Source organism: Pelobates fuscus, chromosome 3 (genome assembly GCF_036172605.1).
Source record: "Pelobates fuscus isolate aPelFus1 chromosome 3, aPelFus1.pri, whole genome shotgun sequence".
Classification (NCBI taxonomy): Eukaryota; Metazoa; Chordata; class Amphibia; order Anura; family Pelobatidae; genus Pelobates; species Pelobates fuscus.
Window position 1 is genome coordinate 62,003,980 of NC_086319.1, and position 16,489 is coordinate 62,020,468.

Here is a 16,489-nt window from a genome sequence, read left to right on the forward strand (position 1 = left end):
TGCAGAGAAACTCAAATACAGATGTTACAGCTTTTTGATGGTACACACATGAGGAAATACCCTATAATTTTACTGTTTTTTCTTAATGCAAATCTGAGCTGTAAGACAATTTGCAATGATTAAACTGCAGCAAGAAAAATATGCTTTAATTCAGATATTGGCATACCTCCCAACCATTACAATTTCAGCTCGACCAGGGCTGGATTAACATATGGGCTGATGGAGCTGCAGCTCCAGGCCCAGGCCATGAAATAGGCCCATTTAAAAAAAAAAAAAAAAAAAATAGTACTTTTTTTTTTTTTTAACACTCTACTCTTGGGTTTGCCACCTGACACTAGGGGACACTGTGAGACATAGGGACATTGGGACATGGAGACACTAGGGACACAGTGTCTCCATGTCTCCCAGCCAGTGTCCCTAGTGTCTCAGTGTCCCCATGTCTCCCAGTGCCCCCAAATTTTCAGTGTCCCCATGTCCACAAGTGCCCCTAGGTCTCACAGTATCCCCCAGTGTCTCCGTGTCCCCATGTCTCCCAGTGTCCCCTAGTCTCCCAGTGTCTGTGTCCCCATGTCTCCCAGTGTCTGTGTCCCCATGTCTCTGTGTCCCTAGTGTCTGTGTCCCCATGTCTCCCAGTGTCTCCATGTCTGTATCCACAAGTGCCCCATGTCTCCCAGTGTCCCCAAGTGTCTCAGTGTTTCCATGTGTCTCAGTGTCCCTTGGTGTCTCAGTGTTCCCTGGTGTCTCAGTGTCCCCATGTCTCACTGTGCCCACATGTCTCACTGTGTCCACATGTGTCTCAGTGTCCCCTAGTATCCCAGTGACAAGGGAAACACTGAGACATGGGGACACGGGGAGAAATGAGGACACTGAGACACTGGGAGACTAGGGGACTGGGCTACATGGGGACATTGACACTTTGATACATAGGGACACTGATGCCAGGCTGGCCTTCCAATTCTTTGGACAGACATGCCCCCTTTTTGGGCCTGTTCGCCCCTTTTGGCAGTTCTGGTCACATGATTTGCATCAGTGGCCCACCCTTTTACCCCTCCAATTGACTTCCTGCTTCACTGGACACTGCTGTTAGGGGGTATGGATTTACTTGAAAGATGAAAGCATAAATTAGAGTTAGATTAGAATAGAGTATGTGTTTTCTTATAGCTGCATCCTTTGAGTCTCCCTCCAACACCATCTCCATCAGATACATGACGCTTGGGAGGTGTGACTGTTTTAGTGTTTTTGGTCGATAAGATTCTGTAATTAGGCCCCATCATAATTGTCCGCACCAGGCCCACTGGGCTCTTAATCTGACCCTGAGCGCGACAGTCCTGATTTTTGGGTCCTGTCCTGCTGTCCTGGTGCTCACCTTTTAGGGACACGATGGTACTCTCCCCAACAAACATAATGTAAACGCATCATAAAATGTGCTCATGCTGTGTTCAGGAACAGTGCTTTCTGCATGGTCTGTCCTCGGTGGGCTGGCCTTAAAAGACAGGCAGTGTATTCATGCCAGTCTGCACTGTGCGTTAAGGGAACGTACCTGACGTTTTTCTTGGAGGGTCTGCTATTTTGGGGTGGAGACAGTGACATGATCACATCATTGGCCTGCCCCTTTACCACTTCAAAGAATCCAAAGAATTAGAATTGGGCGTCCAAAGAATTAGAGTTTGGAGGCATATATTGAAAAGAATACTAGTGGAAAGAAAATGTCCCAGATAAACAAGTTACTGTCAGTGGAGGGAAACATGCATTTAAAGTCTCACTGTTAAAGTGATAATTTTGCATTTTGATAACTCTGTGTAATGACTACATGAGAAAAGTAGAAGAGAGGTGAGTGGTAAGACACATTTCAAAAGAATGTTACACGTGAACAGGTTGAACATATCCTTCAATCCCCCAAGCTTAAATTCTGAAATGCACAAATCAGAAATGGCTGTTGGTATGTTATTGCCCATATAAAGGTCAGGATACAAGCAGTGCTCAAACAAATTTCCTACCAGCTGCAGCAGACCTCTTAGATGGCTTCATGCTTGGACCACTCAATCTTTCAAAAAAGGTGTAAATTAAGAATAAACACTGAAATTGGCTTATCTAAATTATTTTGTGTGTGGATTCCCTCTCTATTTTTTGTGTGTTTTTTTTGCTAGTATCTGTGAAGACCTGAATCAGGCACCTATTTGCACCAGGGGGCAGTGCAGTGTAGTACGCTGTTTGTTTTTTCAATAACCATGAAGGTTGTCAGCCAAAAGGAAACTGATGATGAAGGCATGGTGGCTACATATGGCTAGAACATCTTTGATTGTCTTTTAATATAGACCAGTAAATCCAGCTGGACATGATATTCTAGAGGGCTTGGGGTGGCCCATCATACATCATACAACACTTTATAAAACAGTCTAATATCGGACAAAATTATGTACTATGGTCTGAGGGTCATAAATGATGGTGTCAAGTAAGGTATATCTAGGGAGTTTATGTAAGAGGTGGGGCCTAGAAAAGTTGGATCATATTACTGCACTCCAAAAAAATATTTAATCCTGTTTATGGCTCTAAGAGAATCCTTTGAGAGGATTGAATTACGTTCACCTCAAGTTGCTTCAAGGTCATGAAACATGGATCCAATGTTCTCCTATAAGTGGCCTCTGTGGAAAGAAATTCATTGTGCTGACATTCTTTTTTTCTATAAATGAAACTATACCTATGAGCAAACCATTGATATAAGATTTATCCAGACCAAATTGATTTAAACCTACCTTCAATGTTCTGCTGTAGGAAATTGCACATGAAATCATAATTCCATTGTAAATATTACTGTACAAAAAGAGTTACTTATTTTAATTTCAGTGGGGAGTAATAGACATTTTGCATGTATATAGCAATCAGTCAATTGGTAAGACTGAAACAGAGAAATATTTTTTTTAGTTTTTTTCTAATAGACACCATTAAATAGAATACAAATAAAATTCATGCATGTGGGGAAAGCGTATGCTATGTGCCAACTTAAAATAAGAAATAATGTCTTGGAGATTGGTGGAGATTTGCCATTATGAAGAAACATTTAGAAAGGATAACCACCCCTGGATTAGGTTAGCTCCCAGTTCAGGTTTCATATGGATAGTAGGGCTGGCAGTTGTGGGAGGTGTCTTGACTTTTGTGGGAAAGAGGTCAAATTATTCAACCTGGTTTGGTTGTTCATTCTATTAATGTAACCCATCAATGAATATATATTATATCAATTTCTGACCTAAACATGCATGGTCTGTGAGATTATTGTAATATCAATACATGAGAAAGGTATTGACCAAAACGTAACCAAATGATAAGCAAGGGAAGAAAAAGACGGATAAGTATATTAACACAACATCATAACAGGCAAAATAAGGTTTGTGTAGCAAAATAATTGCTTGGTGTCATAGGAAACACATTTTAATGAAGATACAAGCCAAGTCAGCAACAGAATATATAATGATATAGCCCAGTTAATACCAAATTAACAAATCACTTTAGAAATGTTCTATATTGACATCATGGATCATGACAGGGTGACATAGTGACTGAAGGTGACCTATAAGGGAACAGGTAACAGAATCATAAACCTGAGTCAAAATGCAGTCTGATTATTTATTTTGTTTACTGTATTCAATCTTTTTTTTTTTTATTCTTTATTTTAGTTGTGCATAGGTTAGATTTAGACATACACATTTGCAAAGCCACAACAGCTATTGCAATCTTAATCAAGAAACATTGTATAACAATTGTTTGGCATTTGATGACAATGCACGTTTTTTTTTTTTTGTTATAGTATATATATCAAGAAAGTACAGACTCGTCGTAAATATCTTGCAATACACATATATATTAAAATTCAACGTAACGTATGGCTAAGCTTAGGAGCCCTGAGAGGCCACATATGTGGATCTGACACATGCTATATGCACTCCAATCCCTACTCCATGAGCCTGTAGTATCTAGACAAGAGTTAAGAGTTCACATAACTAAACAGGGAGCTAAGCTAAGACGTATGTAATCTAGACATGCATAGATATGGTTATGTGTAGAACAAAACATTAGAAACACAATAAGCTACATCAACTGAAAAGTTGCCAGATAATAGAAAATAGAAACCACTGGGAGTTAGAATACGTCTTAGAAAAACAATTAGCCCATACCTCTATACAGGGGGAGCTGCTTTTTACTGTCAACAAGCTCATCCTGTGCCTGTCATATAATGCACAGAGCTGTGGTAGTTATGGTCGCCTGGGCCTGGCCTAACTACGAAACCCCCTACCCGGGGCCAAAAGACAGTCCAAGGACCCTTTTCGTTCAGCAGACTGGGCTTGATTTTGGTGGACATGTATTTGTTAAGCCTATATTTTTCAAATATACAAACTATTTAACTTTTTTCAGATATACAAAGGTATATAATTGTTATTATAGTATTAGAGTTATGCACATTAAATATATCTGTGTCATTTATATATGAGGAATAAACAGTTGAAGATAAATTTAAGGCTCGGTATGTTTCAACAGAGCAAAACAAAACACAAATAAAAGACAAAGAAAGTAGAAAGGCCACGTGGAGAAACATTAGTGGTACTTGTGTCCATCTATAGGCCATGTATATCAATGTGTCGCATCTGCGAGCGGTAGCTGCCCGCAGGTCTCAGAGTGTGATATAGAGAAAAGGAAAAAAAAGGGAATAAAAGAAAGTATTTAAAACATGACAATGTTGAGGGAAGCAGTGCACCGACAGTTCCTTGAGAACATTTATGGCATTCCGGAGCAGTCCCTGGCATTAGGCAGGTGTTGCTTGGTCGGACAGCTCTGTTGTTTCGTTCTCCCCACGGCCCTTTTCTCTTGTGAGGTATCCTCTCTGTTTGTTTCTTCTGGCTTGTTGGCGGCTGGACGGCTCAGCATGTTAAATAGAGTCTCCGGATCATCTGAGGAGGTTAGGGCTAATGTTTCTGTGCCTTGCGTGACAGCCAGAGAGCCATCCGCATTCCAGCGGTACTTGATAGAGCAGTCCCGCAGCCTCCTAGCCACTGGGGCTAGCCGCCTCCTTTCCGCTAGGACGATAAATGGAAGGTCACTGTAGATGGAGAGGTTATGGCCCTCAAAACTCACTTGGCCCATAGTTCTGGATTTATTCATAACAGCAGTCCTCACCGCAATGTCTCTTGTTGTCACAATGATGTCTCTCGGTGCGTCTATTGGTGCTGTTGCTGATTTGCGTACGTGGAAGGCAGCCAGGATACAAGGGGTGCCTGCAGGGCTCTGAACGCCCATTGAGGTAAACAGCCTTTGGACATAATGTAGTGTGTCCCCCCCCCCTCAACTTGTTCAGGTAGGCCTCTCAGGCGTACATTCTGACGCCTGTGTCTGGACTCCAGTGTGAGCACCATGTTGCGCAGTTGTTTAACTTGTGAGGTGAGACCCTCCACATTTTGCGTAGTGGCCTGGAGCGTGTCTCTGGCTTGTTCCCTGCTTTCCATTGTTGACATCTTATTCTGCAGGGCTTTAATGTCAGCTTGTATTTCCTGGAGGTCTGACCTCCACATCGCTCTCAGATCCAGCAGTAGCTTTTTAATATCTCCCTTTGTGGAGGGGGATGAGTCCTCATCGGAGTCATTTCGCAGGTATACACCAGCCGGGTGAGGTGAGATGATAGATTCCTCCTCTTCGGGGGAGTCATCAGAGGCATCTTGCTCACTATTTTGCTCATCAGCCGCCCATGAAGGTGTTTGCTGGGGTGCCCTCCCAAAGGACAGCCTAATATCCTGTATGGCAGGCCTCTCTGTCTGGATCTGCCTTTTGTGCTTACGCCCCATATTTCTGTGGTGTATGAGTGGTACTGGGATCTCCCTCTCCGGCCGGGGGGGGGGGGTAAGCCTCTGGTGTGGTCTGCTGTGGATGATGAGTCACCGTGTACCATAGCAGAGGGAATGGCCACTTCCCATCCGCCTGCGTGTGGTAGGCCGCGACTCGTGCTGCAGTCACAAGTATAGGAGCCAGCGCTGCTGTTGCTGCTCTAGGTAAGCTCCGGGTGACTTCCCAGCTGTGTGTGGTTGGACCGGTTGTGAAATAGCTCGGTCCGAGCAGTGTGTACCCCGATTTTCGCCTCGGTTTAGCCGGAGCTCCGGTGAGGTGCGTCCGCTCTGCTCCGCTGTCAGGCTCCGCCCCCCTTCAATCTTTTTTTAACTAGGAAACATATCAGCTGATGTCGCACTCTACAATAACCATAAATAAGATAGCAAACTAATGGGCAAAAAAATATGCTTTTTTTATTTTATTTCTGACCTGCCTTTGTGCTTTGTTTGTTGCCCCAGAGGTATATATGTCATTATAGCCAAAATGGTGAGAAAAAAAAAATATATATATATTAGTTACCATATGACAGCTAGAACAGGTCTATAAGGAAATAATATATATTTACAGTTAAAATATGAAGCTATTGCAAACACAGTCTAATATAGTGGATCAATGTTTCTAGAATTCTAAGGTTTGATGCGAATGAATCGTAGAAGACTGAAATAAAATTGCAGACAATTTACCTCAATTTCAAACACTTTGCTTCAATTTCAAACACATAATTTGATTAAAGTATACGCATTCAGGCCATTTCACAGAATGGTTCCAGCAGGTTGCTTTGGGACTGAATCTTACTTTTAGTTAATAGAAATCCCATTTTGGAAAATACACGACAATATATAGCCTGTTGTAATTACTATAGTAGGATAATTCCATAGAATGCTATTTATATTCTATATAAGTGGAATCGTTATATATATATATAAATTTTGCAAAATTGGGTAACTGTAGAATACAATGAAGCACGGCATGACTGGCTAAATTGTAAAAAAGGCACTCATGGGAGAACTTTGTCAATTTAACTACACATTTCTGTCTAATTTAACAGTACATATGTTTGGATTGTGTACATCTGCACCCTTGTATTTAATGTTTGCCTTGGTTCAGAAAGTTTTGTCTCTGTTGGAAAATAATATCCCCGGCAAAGGTCGTGCCTTTCAAGTAGCGTAAAGTAAAGTGGAAAGCAAAAAGAAAAGGAAAAAAAAAAAACCCGAAAAAACAGTAGGAATCAGAGTATTGTACAATTCAGTGAACAACAAGGTCAATTACAACATTTCTAGTTGTTTTTCAGCACAGTTTGAGAGAACAAAATCATAATGCTTGACTGAAATTGTATAGCAGTTTAATACCAAATAATAATGAATTCGGAAATTAATAGTAGAAAAGAACCATTTTTATTGGACATGGAACACTAAATGTGGTAAAAGTAAAAATATTACCTGTCAAACGAAATAAAAAATAAAAATGCAGAAAGAGATAAAGGGAGCTGCATAAGAAAAAAATATATTTATTGTGTGGAGTTTGTTTTGCTAGCAATTTATTTGTTATTGCTTTTACAGTTTTTTTTTATTTTATTTTTACGAAAAACAAAAAAAAAAGAATAAAAATCTATAGGTAAATTACGATAAAAATATCAAACTATCAAACTATAATATTATTTTAACTCATTTGTACAATCAAAAAACCTTTTGCTGTTGGTAAATATGAATTCTCATGTGCTTTATAAAATTTAGCCACGTTGGAATAGTTCTCCAAAACAGCTTTCTCTCCATCTTGCCAATTTGGCCCTATATGTTTAATTCCTTTGTTATTTCTCCGCAAACCCCAGTTTATTAAATATACCTTTATTTATATATAGTAACCTATTTTAGAGGTGATTTTACTAAAAGCGCAAATTAAAATTTCAATATGAAAATTGAAATCATGTATTTTTTATAAAATGTATACCAAATTATTTAGTAGCCCGGTTTACTAAAGCAGTAAATAAACTCCAAACAATAACCAAACAGCGGCAAAAAAGTAGTTATTTAGGCAACCTTTGGAACTCCAGATGTTGTAGACTACGTCTCCCATAATACTCCATAAAGATGGCAAAGCATATGGGGAGATTTACTTAAAAAAACCAAAAATGCTTAGTAGTATGAAATAAAGTATTAGCAGCTTAAAAACACTCTGTGGGTACTACCCAACAAACCCAAAAACACAGTGTTTAGGTAACAAACTACCTTAAAACAACCAAGTGATGAGTAAACTGTTAATAAGTAAATGGAGGCACACTTACCCCGTAAAACATGTGGTGATTAAAACATATATAAAACATTAAAAAAAGATGCAAATAGAGTGTAAAACTGGGGTAATCCAGCAGTGTAGATAAAAATAACAAGTAATAAACTCATGTTTTAAAGAGCTTTTTTTTTGGCGAACAGGCTCTAAACATGTAGAACTCTGTGCAACACAGTATTTCTGCTCACTTTGCAATAAAACATCAGGGAGACCCCTAACTGCTATCTATTTTAGGCATTTATAAAATGAAAACAAAATTAAAGAGGAGGAAATATGTTATGCAAACTAGAAACCAGATTTCTTTTTTATATAAATACTCTGGCTGCAGCTGGTTTAAACATTCAAGTTCAAGTTAAAACAATCTTGTATTTTTTATGCATCTTCCATACACTTTTATTTCATATATATATATAAAAAAAAATCTTTATAGACATCATTTTATACTGTCATATTTTATTTCTTTCTTTATGTATTAATGTTATATTTTTCTCTACTTTATATATTCTTTATATATTCTTTATATATTCTGTTTTTTTATTTTTTATTTACATGTGCTTTTGTTCTTAAGGACAAGAAGATCTTTTCAGCCCATTTCAAAGATTGCTGCCGTGCCACATACAGTTTTAAGGAATGGCCGACCAAATGACCAATCGTGTCATTTATATATAATTTATATGCGCTTACTTACTTTCTCTTCTGTAGGATGTCAAATTATATATACCAGGACATACTTGAAAATGAGAGGAATCTCAATGTACCCTTCCTGGTAAAATATTTTATAAATTAATAAAATATCCCCCTTGTAAAATGAGGAATGGCCGATCATGTGACTTGAAGTTGTGTCAAAGCACTTACAGACTTCCTGTTTAAGTGGACTTAGACTGGAGTTGATCTATTTCTCCTTGAAGAAGGTGATTGTAGTACCGAACAATATTGTGCATTGTATTGTATTTGCCGGATGGTCTTGTATTTGCCGGATGGACCAACGGTGAGAATACCCAGTATATTTCATATTTGCCACTCTTATTGGCTCTGTAGCCCTGTGTATTATTATTTGTTAATAGATAGTTAATACAATTTTAAACAAAAATCTGAACACCATTCAAACCATAAGACTTGCTTTTCCCACAGAAATCACAAATTTGCAGTGGTGTTACTACCGCAAAGGATTCTAGGTGGGCATAAGCAAATTAGTTTAACAAAGAATTACATTTTTGCCTCATTCCATTTTAAACATGGATTCCTTTGAGTCTGTTTGCTGTATACAACTTATTTTTGTTTAAGATTGTATTAACTATCCACAGACTTCAGGTGGAAGCGTTTTTTAATCACAATTTTTCCTCACCATAACCTTTTTGGTTTTTGCTTCCCAAGCACTACCAAGCCTCAAAAGCCAACCAGTAACCAACCTCGTGCTGATGATTTGCATTAACAATGAAACAGTTTTCCATGAGTGGTTCACTGGCTTTGCATCTTTTTCTAAGTTGTGTTTCAAAGCTGTTGAATACAGCAAACCCAGACTCAAAGAAATCCATGTTTAAAATGGAATGAGGCAAAAAACATTTTTAAACTAATTTGCATATGCCCACCCAGAATCCTTTGCGGTAGTAACACCACTGCAAATTTGTGATTTCTGTGGGAAAAGCAAGTCTGATGGCTAGACTGGTGTGCAGAATTTTGTTTAACATTTAAAATGGAATGAGGCAAAAATGTGATGTTTTTAAAAACTAATTTGCATATGCCCACCCAGAATCCTTTGCGGTAGTAACACCACTGCATATTTGTGATTTCTGTGGGAAAAGCAAGTCTTATGGCTTGACTGGTGTGCATAATTTTGTTTAACATTGTATTAACTATCCACAGACTTCAGGCGGAAGGGGTTTTCAATCACAATTTTTTCCCCAGCATAACCTTCTTGGTATTTGTTTATTGATATACATGTTTTGTAATAATAAATATCATGTTATACTACTTCTGAAATTCTTTAATATCATCTGTGACATATTGTGGCTGGTGATAAGGGGACCTTTACATTGAATTTACAGAGCCTGTTCATGAGTGGTTCTATGTATTCTTAATACCACTATAAGATTCCATATATTTGACACTATGTTTTTCTTTCTTTGTGCTCTCCTTTACTTTACTTTCTGTAAAGTATCCTGAATGCACGTATCTCAGTTAGGGGAGTTTCTTCAGCTCCCCCTCATTTCATACCCATGCACGAGTCCAGTCCAGGCCAGTTTACTAATAACAGAAAGAGGACAGCATTGTTTTGTAGCAGCAATCTCCTCATTCTCCCTGTACTGACTAAGACATCAGGGAACAATAAACCCAGTGCCAGAACCTCCTGTGCATGAATTACTGATCAGACTCCGTCACTTCTCCCCTTATCAGGATGTTGCAAGGTGAAGATATATTCAAACCGCACATGTGTAAATTTGTCAGGCAAGAGCGATTTACTTTTCCAGCATTTATCCAGGCAGGACACTGGAATTGGCACAGAAAGCATAAATAAGAAGCAGGTATATAAAAAAAAAAAAATCTTATTTCCCTGTTCAGCCTGCAGAGTGAGCTAACTGTCTCATTCAAATCTAAAGCTTTTAGTGAAAACTGTGTCATTCAAAAGCTTTTACTTTGAATGAAATGTTTTTCTCATTCTGCAGGCTGAAAAACAGAGCCATTTCTTTGTTATATTTATTTGCATCTGCTTCTTCCATGTAATTTCCTTGACAAACCGAAGGTGGACACTGATCTAAACAATCAGTGTCTGTTCTTCAGGAATGCTGAAAAAGTGCATTGCACATGCACAGCGACGTTTCTCATGGGCAATGAGAAGATCTTGCGTTGTTATCAGTGATGTCACAAGTCCCTAGCACAAGCGGTGACTGTTAACGCGCATAACTGAATCTGTTGGCAGTCCTAGCAGAAGAACATTTAGGATTATTCACTCAGAACTTAATAAAGACTTTGGAATGATTAGTTACCACAGCCCCATCTTTCTCCTTCACCTCCTCCACTGCCCATGAACTTGCTTATCACTATCTACCAACGACAGAAGAGAAAACCAAATGGTGGGGACCACTTATAATGGTAACTAAAATTAGATACTAAAAATCTGATCTATAGAGGGAATGTGTATTATGTATTTGTTTGTTTTTATTAAATACATCTTGAATCTCTAAATACCTATTTTGTCCAACTCATGCACTGAAATGATAAATCCATGACTACCTACCAGGTTACAAATTGTAATGTTGTTGGAAAGACCAATGCATTTTTTTTAAGCCCACAGAGGGAACTTTACTGAATCAACATACAGAAAATTAACACCTTGTTGCTGACTTAGATAACAAGATTTTAACTTTATCAAACCAAACTTTTTATCTCATCCACAAGCACACAGAAAATGTGTTTTGTGAGAACAAATACTGTGAGAACAGATTATACATACATGTGAATGACATAAACCCTATGTCCAACAGCAACTTTGCTATCATTCTAAAAAGTTTGTCTCCATGGTTTTGGCATGTAATATGATTAGATCCCATGCAGATTGCACCCCTGTTTTCTGGGATTTATGATTGGATGTTTGCTAGATAGATTGTGTTAAGTAGTAGATACTGATCACTTGGAGTTTTCTATTCATTCGTATCTTTATTTTATTTACAAGATTGGAGGTCAATTGCTACAATGTATTTTTCCACTTAAAAGTTATTTTTCTATTTCTTGTTTATCGGGAATTCGTTAGGACCTGACATATCAACATTTAACAGCGAGATATTTGGTCTATGAAGTAGCAGATGAATATTGTAACCAGGGAAATATCAAATGTACTTAATTTATTTGCAGAATGTAGCTTTGTAGATGGATATAAAATCACCTTTTCCTCTGTTATTCATTTACTATATATTGATATAGCTCTTTAATAAATATTAATATGACATATCCTGATTAAATAACACGAATATTTATTTGATAATGATCGAATAAACACTATATAACTCCTTAACTATTTATCATTTGTGCATAGTTTAAAAAAAAATCAATTAATATTGATTAGGATGGCAAGACAATTTATTTTTTCATGCACACTATGAAGTTACTTGGTCCATTTATCATCCTTACGCTGAGTAAATGTTGGGTCCAAACTGGTCATCTATATAATCTAGGTAATAAGATTAGTTATATTCCTATCATACAGGAAAGCACAAGAAACACCATAAGTATAGCACTGTGTCTAAAAACTCTGCAAACCTTCCAATTTCAGTTGGACAGTCCCTATTTTGGTATCCTGCCCCACTGTTCTGAGTTTGCTCTCTGGTGTCCCTCGTTTGAGGTCTCCAGGGAAAGTGGAGCATACAAAATTTTTCAATACACTTACTTTAAGTCCATGAAGAGAGCTCTGAAACAGCTCACTCTGCAAGGTCCACCTTTAGTGGGCCAGCCGCTATAACTGGCTGGATAACTGTGCTGTTTGAATGGCCTGCCTTGTGGTCACTTTGACACAGTAGACCACGACATTCTACTGCACAACCTCTACTGCGCTAACCTGGTTTCTATCATATGTATCGTATTACTCACAATATGTGTCTATTTCTGACAGCGACTCCCTCCCTCTCCCAGTCACATGTTGTGTTCCCCAAGGTTCCATTCTTGGCCCCCTAATTTTCACATTATTTATTAATGATGTGCCTAATGTCTGCAAATCCTCAAATGTACACATGTATGCAGACAACACAGTAATCTATGCAAGCAAATCCAATCTACCGCAGCTTGAGACTGGGCTCCAAGACCAGTTTACAGAGGTAGAAAAGTGGATTGCAAAAAACAAACTCTTCCTAAACACTGACAAAACTGTCACAATGGAACAGTACCTAAAATACACAAATTACAAAATTTGCACCTATTCATCAAAACAAAATCCAATAGCACATTGACCGCAGTCCACTCTTTCAAATACTTGAGTATGTTGTTAGACCCCAACCTATCTTTTGGCCTCCACAAAGAAAAACTTGCATCTAAACTTTATCCAAAACTTGGTGGCCTGTACAGAAACAAATCCTGCCTAAGCCCTACAGTAAAGGAAAAGATTGTACAGCAAATACTGATGCCAATCATTGATTATGGGGATGTAGTATATGCATATGTAGTATATGTAGTATATCCACCTTAATAAACTTAATACATTGCATAACTCATTCTGCCTATTTGTGCTACAATGTAATTACAGGACCCACCATTGTGAAATGCTAAAATAACTAAACTGGCTGTTGATGGAATCCAGACATACCATTCATATTTCCAGCATTGTGTTTAAGAGCTTTTCTGGGAAGCTCCAACCCTACCTGAGCAGAATGCTCTCCCCAGCTGTTCCCACCTCCATATCCAGTACCATCACTTTATTTAGTCTACCTCAATACAAAAAGAAAGCAGCCAGATGCTCCTTTTCCTACAGAGCACCGCAATTATGGAACGAGCCCCTGCACACTTTCAAATCTTCCCCAAGCCTAAAGTCATTTAAGAGATCCTTCTCTACATACCTCAAAACTGAATGCACCTGTCATGGTTGATTATATATTTCCTACCTGTTCTATGTTAAATTTTGTATGTAGTGTGTATTAATATTGTTCTTGTGTTTTATTGTACCCTATTGTATCAATGCAATGTTTTGTGGACCCAGGACATACTTGTACATGAGAGAAATCTCAATGTATCTTTCCTGATAAAATATTTTATAAATAAATAAAGCAATTGACACTTTTGCGTTACTGACTTGAACCCTCTATGTCCTCACACAAGTGTCCCAATTCTCAGGATGCCAGAGTTGGGAGGTAGGTGCACATAGCAGGTTCTCTGGCAAAGTAGTCAAGGGCAAGGCTTCAGAGTGTAGTGAAATTAGAATTAACATGTGGATGTGAGTTTTATTCTATGGAACAATTAATGGATGTGCTTACTGTTGACCGTGGGTTCCCTGGCAAAGGATGCAGTCAAGAGCATGGCTGTATAGTGTAAATCAGAGATAATTACCATGTAGATAAACACACTATGAATTAAATCAAACTCTCTAATAATTAAAATATAATTTTGCTTTGCCTAAGCATCACAACTGTATAAGAAATGGGTACTTTGGCATATGATCCTAGTATTTCCCCACAAGCTCAGTGCCTCTTTGTTTTTAAGTATTTGAAAACTACATATACCTTCTATATTTATTTTTCCTTCTTTACACTGCACATCTCTTATAAATAATATCTGTTATAACTAAATATTTGTAATTAATAATTATCATGTTAATATATATAACAAATACCACATTAACATATATATGGATATATATGTGGTATTAATACATAGGACTTGTTTGGTACATAAAAATTATTTCTCTGCACGGTGCAGAATAATTACTTTTCATTTGACCAAATATTCATCTCATTGTGCTTCTTGGGTTAACAGTTTCAATTAATTAATCTAAGAAGGCATTATAATGGTAACATTTGTAATATAACAGTGTAGAGATATCCATAAGTGTTTGAATTCACAGATGGACTCTAAACTCATGCTGTTAGCCCTGAGGATAACTTGGCAATATAACATTAAAAGTATAATAATATCAAAATTTGTGATTAATTATTCTCACAGTTTGAGAAGCTTTTTAAAGTAGAAAGAAGGAATAAATTGTATTTTAAAAATTAAAATAGTATCTTAAAAATTAATTATGTGTTAAAAATGCAAATTGGTAATAAAAATATGTACTGTTGCTTCTGTGTTCCTGAGTAATACTAGCTTTTCCAGCTCGTGAAATGTGAAATTAAAATGTTTTGTTTCACACTAAATAAAGAATCACTTACTGTTAATTATTAAATGTATTTAAATCTTCAAATACAATATTAAAATCTTGACATTTCGTGTTTGTGATATAGAACAAAGGATTCTGTAAATTAATTTTAAAGCAACACAATTATACAGATATTAAGATTTGTCTAAATACCTCACAGTTAATAAATTAAAGGGGATGACAAACATTTTTTTTAGCAACCAGTGGACGGTGATTAAAATGTTCATTTTTAATCTCCCCATCACCTTACTGTCAGCTAAAAACACTTTCATAGGTACTTACTGAAGTCCAAATGCAAAAAATAATCTAGGACCATGACATGGCATTCAAACTGCAAAATATGGACATTGTGCACGTTTTATCAATATCTGGATTTTGCGAAGCAGCCAACTAGTTAGATTGCCTATATCCACTTTTGAAAAAGTCAAAGTGGCGAAATGCATTGTGATTTTTTTTTTTTAATACTGTCGATTTTATATCTATATTTGTTTTAAAGGAACACTATAGCCACCTAAATTACTTTAGCTAAATACAGCAGTTTTAGTGTATAGATCATTCCCCTGAAATTTCACTGCTCTATTCACTGTCATTTAGGAGTTAAATCACTTTGTTTCTGTTTATGCAGCCCTAGCCACACCTCCCCTGGCTATGATTGACAGAGCCTGCATGAAAAAAAAACTGGTTTCACTTTCAAACAGATGTAATTTACCTTAAATAATTGTATCTCAATCTCTAAATTGAACTTTAATCACATACAGGAGGCTCTTGCAGGGTCTAGCAAGCTATTAACATAGCAGGGGATAAAAAAATATTAATTAAACAGAACTTGTAATAAAGAAAGCCTAAATAGGGCTCTCTTTACAGGAAGTGTTTATGGAAGGCTGTGCAAGTCACATGCAGAGAGGTGTGACTAGGGTTCATAAACAAAGGGATTTAACTACTAAATGGCAGAGGATTGAGCAGGGAGGCTGCAGGGGCATGTTCTATACACCAAAACTGCTTCATTAAGCTAAAGTTGTTAAGGTGACAATAGTGTCCCTTTAATTATATTTATGGTCATTTAGAACTAAATTTATTTTTTTACTAGCATGTATTGAATATTGCTGGTCCTGTTTTTATCTGACATCTCTACTACATTGTAGATTCCTCTGGTACTGATGCACTTTATTCATTCACATAGGTTCCAGGTGGGGATTGTATCACTCAAGCTGATTCCATAGAGCAAGTATTTGCACTTTAAGATGTAAGTACATTTCTTATTTTGGATTTCGGAATAGAATATGTCCAGCTATATCCTTGAGCGGGGTTTATACCACTTCAAGCTGTTAGCTAAGAGCTGGGTGGGATTCCCTTGTGTTTATTGCTGTTTCATATCTCATCCTTTGATCTGGTGAGAGAACCTGACTGCCATTTGAACCATCTATGTTTTCAAAGATTTTGCACCATAGGTAATTATTTTGGACAATTCAAATATTTCAGTTATTACAATGCTTATTTTTAATC